A 6223-nucleotide genomic window follows, 5' to 3' on the forward strand; every position below is an offset into this window, starting at 1 on the left:
CTCCCAGTCTTTTTTTTTTTTGTTGGAACCGGGAATTGAACTCAGGCCCTTGTGCTTGCCAGGGAAGTGCTTATTCCACCGAGCCATCTCCCCAGCTTGTGTCTTGAGACCGTCAGACCTCATGTGGTCATTGGTGGGGCTTTTCCAGAGGTGGCTGCACCTACAGTGAGTGATGCTAGGGTTAAGAGTATGTGGCTAGCTTCCCTTGCTGCTCGCGCGCCTGCAAGCATGGTGAACGTTCCCAAAACCCAGCGAACTTTCTGTAAGAAGTGTGGCAAGCATCAACCCCACAAAGTGACACAGTACAAGAAAGGCAAAGATTCTCTGTATGCCCAGGGAAAGCGGCGTTATGACAGGAAACAGAGTGGCTAGGGTGGGCAGACTAAGCCAATTTTCCGGAAGAAGGCCAAAACTACAAAGAAGATTGTCCTGAGGCTTGAGTGTGTTGAGCCCAACTGCAGATCCAAGAGAATGCTGGCTATTAAGAGATGCAAGCATTTTGAACTGGGAGGAGATAAGAAAAGAAAGGGCCAAGTGATCCAGTTTTAACTTTTCATGTTTTTTATTGTGAAGACAATAAAATCTTGCTATGTTCACTTCAAAAAAAAAAAAAAAAAAAAAAGAGTATGTGGTTAGTATACTGGTTCACTGATTGCCTTGGTACTGCCTTGATCCCTGTAGCCTAGAGAGTGAAAAGGGACAGAAAGATGCTGTGAAGGCCCTGTTGCCTTGCTGCCTTCTGGCTCCCATGAACTGGTTCCGTCGTTGATTTTGCTGTCTTCCCCCATGAACTGTTCTCCTCTACAGAGCCGCCCTGCCCTGGACCTAGCTGAACACGTACTGAGATTTCTGCACACTAAGATAAATAAACATTTTCCCCTTTACCTTTGGGTGTCAGGGATTTTGTCCCAGGAATAAGAAAAGTAAGACAGAGAGCTTGGGGATCACATGGCAGATGGGCGAGGTGGTCACATACTCCAGTGCTGGGTATAGGCTTTGGACTTACCTTGTTGGAAATGGGAGGCAGCTGAGGCCCTGGAGCTAAATTTGAAGAGTTTTTGTATTGCCAGGGAGTCCATGTGGAAGTAGCCATGATGGGGTGCGCAGTGGGCAGAGAGGAGAAGACGATGCAGAAGGGCTCCAGGAGGTGACCAGCTTGGCCTCAGGCCACGTGATGCTGCGATCAGGGAAGCAGCCTGGGCCACCAGGTCAGCTCTGATGGAGGGACATTTCCAAATGCAAGCTGACTCTGAAAAAAACACATCAAGCCACTTCAATTATGACCTCTCGTGTCATGGGCGGATGTTTTTTCTCATGATAGGCGGAGACGCGAGCAGCAGCACAGGGGCCCTTCTCTCTGCACAGCACCCCTGGCTCTCCCAGAAGGAGCGGGAGCCCCCTCCTGCAGGCACCTCCTGGGCTGGGCTGCCCTCTGGGCCTGCGGCATGTTTTCATCAGAGGATGAGGAAGCCTGGGGTGTCCTCCTCAGCTGCTCCAGTTGCCCAGTCAGAGAGGCCATAAGTAAATACCCATAGCCTCCTGGGGAAGAGGCAGGAAGTTGGGAGAAGAGCGAGAGGCTCCGCTACCCTGGGAAGTTCACAGAGTCACCACAAAGCCAAGCACAGAAAGGAAGACTCGTTACTGAGGCACACGAGCCAGCTCTGTGAGTACAGAGCTGCAGGGACCACGACCCTTGCGGATGCGTGAGGAATGGGCACAGCTGAGCTCAGCTTTTCTCCTGAGCAAGGAAGAAGGGAGGCGCCCAGCAGAGACCCGCAGAGGCCTGCCTTTGAGTGTGCTGCTTACTGGGAGCAGCATGGAGTGCTGTGGCTGGAGCCCAGGCACAGGAGGAAGACAGGGGAAGAGTGGCAGATACAGGGGGAGAAGGCGGGGCCCGAGGGCGAGGGGCCGTGTGGCCGTGCTGCAGCGCCTGGCACACGTGGTGTGAGTGTGGCTCTCCACAGCACTGAGCCCAGCAGCGACGCAGTGCTGTGTCAGTGTGAGGTCACACACTTCTGCCCATCATCGGGTGGCAGTTAGAGACCTCAAGCCAGTGCTCTGCCCCGGCTGTGCTTGCTCTCTGCTTGACTCCTCATCTGTCAAGTGGGCACGCCGCATGAGGGTGTTGGGAAGAGTGACCACTCGGGCCTGTGCCTACCTGGAAAGCCGTGGGCACTGTCTGCAAGTGGCCATTGTTCTAGCTAGGGAATCCCGGCAGCAGCTGCCTAATGGGAGGCCTCGCTGCCCCTGGCCCCGCCAATGCAATTAGTTTGCAAGAACAAATTTGTACCCAGAAGCAAATTTTCTGTGTGTGCAGAGCTGTGTAGAAAGGTGAAGCCAGGCTGAGCTGCTTTAAAATCCGTCCCAAGCACTTGACGATGCCCAGCCCAAGGGAACCGGAGCTTCCTTCCCAGTATTGACATGGGTGCTAGTGTATTTGTTTGGCAATTTCAGGTGCACGTCACTCTGGGAATCTTACACACTGCAGAGGCTGAGAGCAGAGGAGGCAAGGCTGGTGACATGGCCAAGAGCGACTGGGGTCCTGTTTGCTCCGTGAAGTGGTAGATTTTTTTTATCGGCTATTCTTTAATTGTGCATACTTGTCAGATACAGCTTAATAATTTGGCATGCTGATGAAGTACACAGTGCTCATGCTGGGTAAGTGTGTGATGATAAACATCAGGTAGTTCACAGTTCTAGCTCCTTAAATGTTTTTTTGAAGTTTTGGTGAACACATGATTGTTGAGCATTCTTATGAGGGACAGTTTGGCATCGCGGCACACATGTACAGTACATACGGGCTGAGTCAGGTCGTTACTGTTTCCTTCTCCTTATCTTCATGCTGTGTTTGGAGATTCCAAGTTCCTCTCTCTCTCAAAATTCTTCATAAAATACCAGAGGGGTTGTTGTGAGGCACAGTTCACCGTACGCCCCGCTGTGCTGCAGAAGCCGGGCTGTGTTCTTTCTGTGTCTCCGCGTTTGGTTCCTGCTTTGCCCCCTCCAGTCCCCACCGCAAGGCCTTCCAGACGCTACTGTTCACTACTCTACATTCAGATTGACTTAGGAAAGTCTTCCGCAGATGCCAGCGAACACGCGATGTTTCTCCTGCTGTGTCCGACTTCTCTCCACTGGCGCCAGCTGACGGGTGTGCACTGTATGGCTGGAGGATGGCCTCCGTGTATCTGCACACTGTTTTCTCCAGCCCGGCGCCTATTCCTGGGCTTCAGGGGGATTCCGTATCTAAGCTGTGGTGAATAGTGGGGCAAGTGAGTGTAGGCGTGCAAGGATGCCCTCAGCACGCTCATGCCGTGCTGAGGGACGAGCCACAGCTGGGGGACAGGCTAGCTATCTCAGTATGAGGGCCCCATGGACCTGCAATGAAAAGCCGCCCGCCCCGAGGAAGCCCGGTGGAGGGCCGGGACAGAGAGGCAGTGCTCTGTGTGTCGAGGGGTCAGTGACTCCAGCCACGGGCTAGGACACCATTCCTGTGTGGCTGCTGCTTAGCGCCTTTCTCGAGCATCGTGAGTGAGATGAAAGTGGAACGCTGAAGACAGGATGCTGGCTCCTTGGCGGCCACATCTAACAGTCCCTGTCGAGTTCTGGAAAAACGGTTCCTCAATTATTTTGTGTTTTTCACTATGCGAAGTCTACAGAACAGACACATTTTAAAGTTTAATCTGCCGCTTTGTTGGTAGTTTAACAGTCTAGTCCATTAACTTTTTAGCATTTCTCAAGTGTAGACAATTGTCAAATAATAAATGAAACCACGGTTTACCGCATCTGCCCATTTCTGTGAGGTAAATATTTCCACACACAGCTGTTTCACAACCAGCGTGCAGAGCCTTGAGGAAGACACAGGGGTCGCAGGCCCTGTGAAGGCCTCTTGTGATGACAGAACTCAGGACATTTGGGGAATGAGGAACACGCAGCAGCCTAGCTTCCGAGTGTGAAGGCCGTGTGGAGATGTGTAACGAGCGGTGGGGGCAGAACGGGAGGAAAGACCTGAACCCACAAGGATATGGAGAAGGAAAATCACTCCTTCCTGCCGGAGAGAATCAAGCTAGCAAAGAGAGGAAGGAGAAAAGTCCAGAAAGTGGGCCTCTGAAGTGGAACCTATGGGAGGACCAGGTCTTTGAGCTGGGATGAAGCACCAGGCCATGCGGACCGCACGTGGGGCAGGCCTGAAGGTGCTGACTTGTCCGCCACCCGGAGCAAGGGCCTTCTGTACCTTGGAGCTGAGGGCACTGGGAACTGCGGGTTCACGTCTGAGCTCAATTTACTGAGCCAGGCCAAGTGAGGTGAGAAACCACTGTGTGAGCCTATTTCAGGCATTCTTTGTTAGTAGGAACAAAACAAAACCCCACCCGACAATCAACGCACTACAGAAGGGTTAGTGAGGGTGGAAAACATTTAATTTGCGGGTACCCTGTGAGCATGCTGGGAGCTTGGAGGGGCGTGTTCTGCCTGGCGGTGTGGCTGCTGTGCAGGGCTCACCCAAGGGGATCTGGACCGGCGAGGGGCTACCGCTCCTCAGCGTGGCCAAGAGAAGGCCTCTCGGGGCTTCCTGTTTCTGCGCACTTCATAGTTGAGTCAGTTTCTGGTTTTCCAGCCGTCCCCAACCATACTTCTCCATGTGGCGAAGGCCAGCTCTGTGCCCCTGCCCTGTGCTCAGGCTGGCTCCTGTCCATGAGGTGTGTGCCGTAGCTAATGTCAAGACGAGCCTTCGCACAGCACCATGCTAGGACTTCTCACGTACTGTCTACTTAACCCTCAGACACCTGCAGGGCTTCGTTATCATTTTCCCATTTTATAGGGAAGCCAGAGACAGAGAGCATCAAAGGGACTCACGACTCTCATGCAGCATTAAAGAGGCACAGCTGGCGCTCCAAAGCAAGACTAAAAAGCTCAAAGCGGAGGCTCACGTGGGATGGATGGGGGTCCCCAAAAATTCGTGCTCTGGAAACTGTGTCTCCAGGCTGCTGGTGTTGAGGCAGCCAAGCCCTTACGAGCTGTGGGTTGTAGTTAGCCCTTGGTGCCCTCGCTGGAAAGGGATGACTGTTGGTCCTGTGAGAGCGGGTTGTTGCCAAGCGAGGTCCTCTGCGCCTGTGGCCACTTCCCCTTCCACTTCTCGCTTGTAGTGACGTAGGCAGATGAGCCTACCAGCATGCCAGTGCTGTGCCGCTCGGCGCTTCCTCTTTATTTGCATGTGTCGGGTGTCAGGTGTTCTGTTACTGCAACAGGAAACAGACTAACACGCAGTCCCGTGTCCCGCTGTCTTCCAGTTCTGTTGTTTCTTTTCTCGTCTCCGTCCTTTCTTCCAAGCTTATCTCCTTTTCAAATCCTCAAATGCTCAGGACATTTGTCCATCTTTGTGTAGCTTCCCAAATAGCTTGCTAAGCCATCCCTTTGGGTTGCCCCAGAAGCTCATCTCTAGTATTCAGTATGTCACCCAAGTGTGTCCTTCTTGCCTGGTCCAGGGCCCTGTGTATTATGCTCCCACCAAAAGTAGAAGCTAGTCAGGGTGGAATGAGAGTGTCTGCCCAGCCCTCACTTGTATGGTGCCCTTCACTGTGGGAGCTGAAGATAGATGCTCAACAAAACCCCTGGATGAACTGGTGTGGTCTAAGTTCAGCACCCACTGCCCCAGGCACTGAGCCCCACACGCAAAGATGAGAGACACTTCCCCTTTTAGAGAACTCCATGCCTGTGAAGCAAGCCAGGTACCCACTAGTTACAGTGGGCTGCTCTGTGAACATGTGGTTCTGGGGCATCCCAGCTAAGGAGGGGATTCTGGGGCGTTCATCGAGGAGGTCACTCCTGAGCAGCACCCTCCGGGAGGGCAACAAAAAACCCGATTTCCCCAGACACAGCTGAGTGGGCTAGGACCAGGCTGAAGGAGGTGTGTGCTGTGAGGTGTGCACTGAGGGGTGTGTCGTGGACCCTGAAGCCATGCTGTGCTTTATGGAGTCTTCCTCTGCTTGACTGTCAAGCACCACACTTCAAATGACACACAATACGTACCACTGCTTCTTTGTGTTATGCTCATTGCAGTGTGGTCTATCTACTCAGGTGTGGGCCAGCAGTGGTGGGGAGACACAGCACCCACTGGAGGTGGGGTTCTGGAGGTGGGGTGCAGGAGGTGGAGTGAAGGAGGGGCACTGGAGATGGGGCACTGGAAGTGGGGCGCTGGAGGTGGAGTGCAGGAGGGGCACTGGAGATGGGG

The 6223-nt window shown here is 53.4% G+C and overlaps 1 pseudogene; it reads left to right on the top strand.

Moving 5' to 3' along the window:
• The first annotated feature begins 228 nt into the window (after positions 1–228).
• Positions 229–582, top strand: LOC101591343 (annotated as a pseudogene).
• The last annotated feature ends 5641 nt before the right edge of the window (positions 583–6223 follow it).

The sequence above is a fragment of the Octodon degus genome, unplaced genomic scaffold (assembly GCF_000260255.1).
Source record: "Octodon degus isolate 3935 unplaced genomic scaffold, OctDeg1.0 scaffold00023, whole genome shotgun sequence".
Classification (NCBI taxonomy): Eukaryota; Metazoa; Chordata; class Mammalia; order Rodentia; family Octodontidae; genus Octodon; species Octodon degus.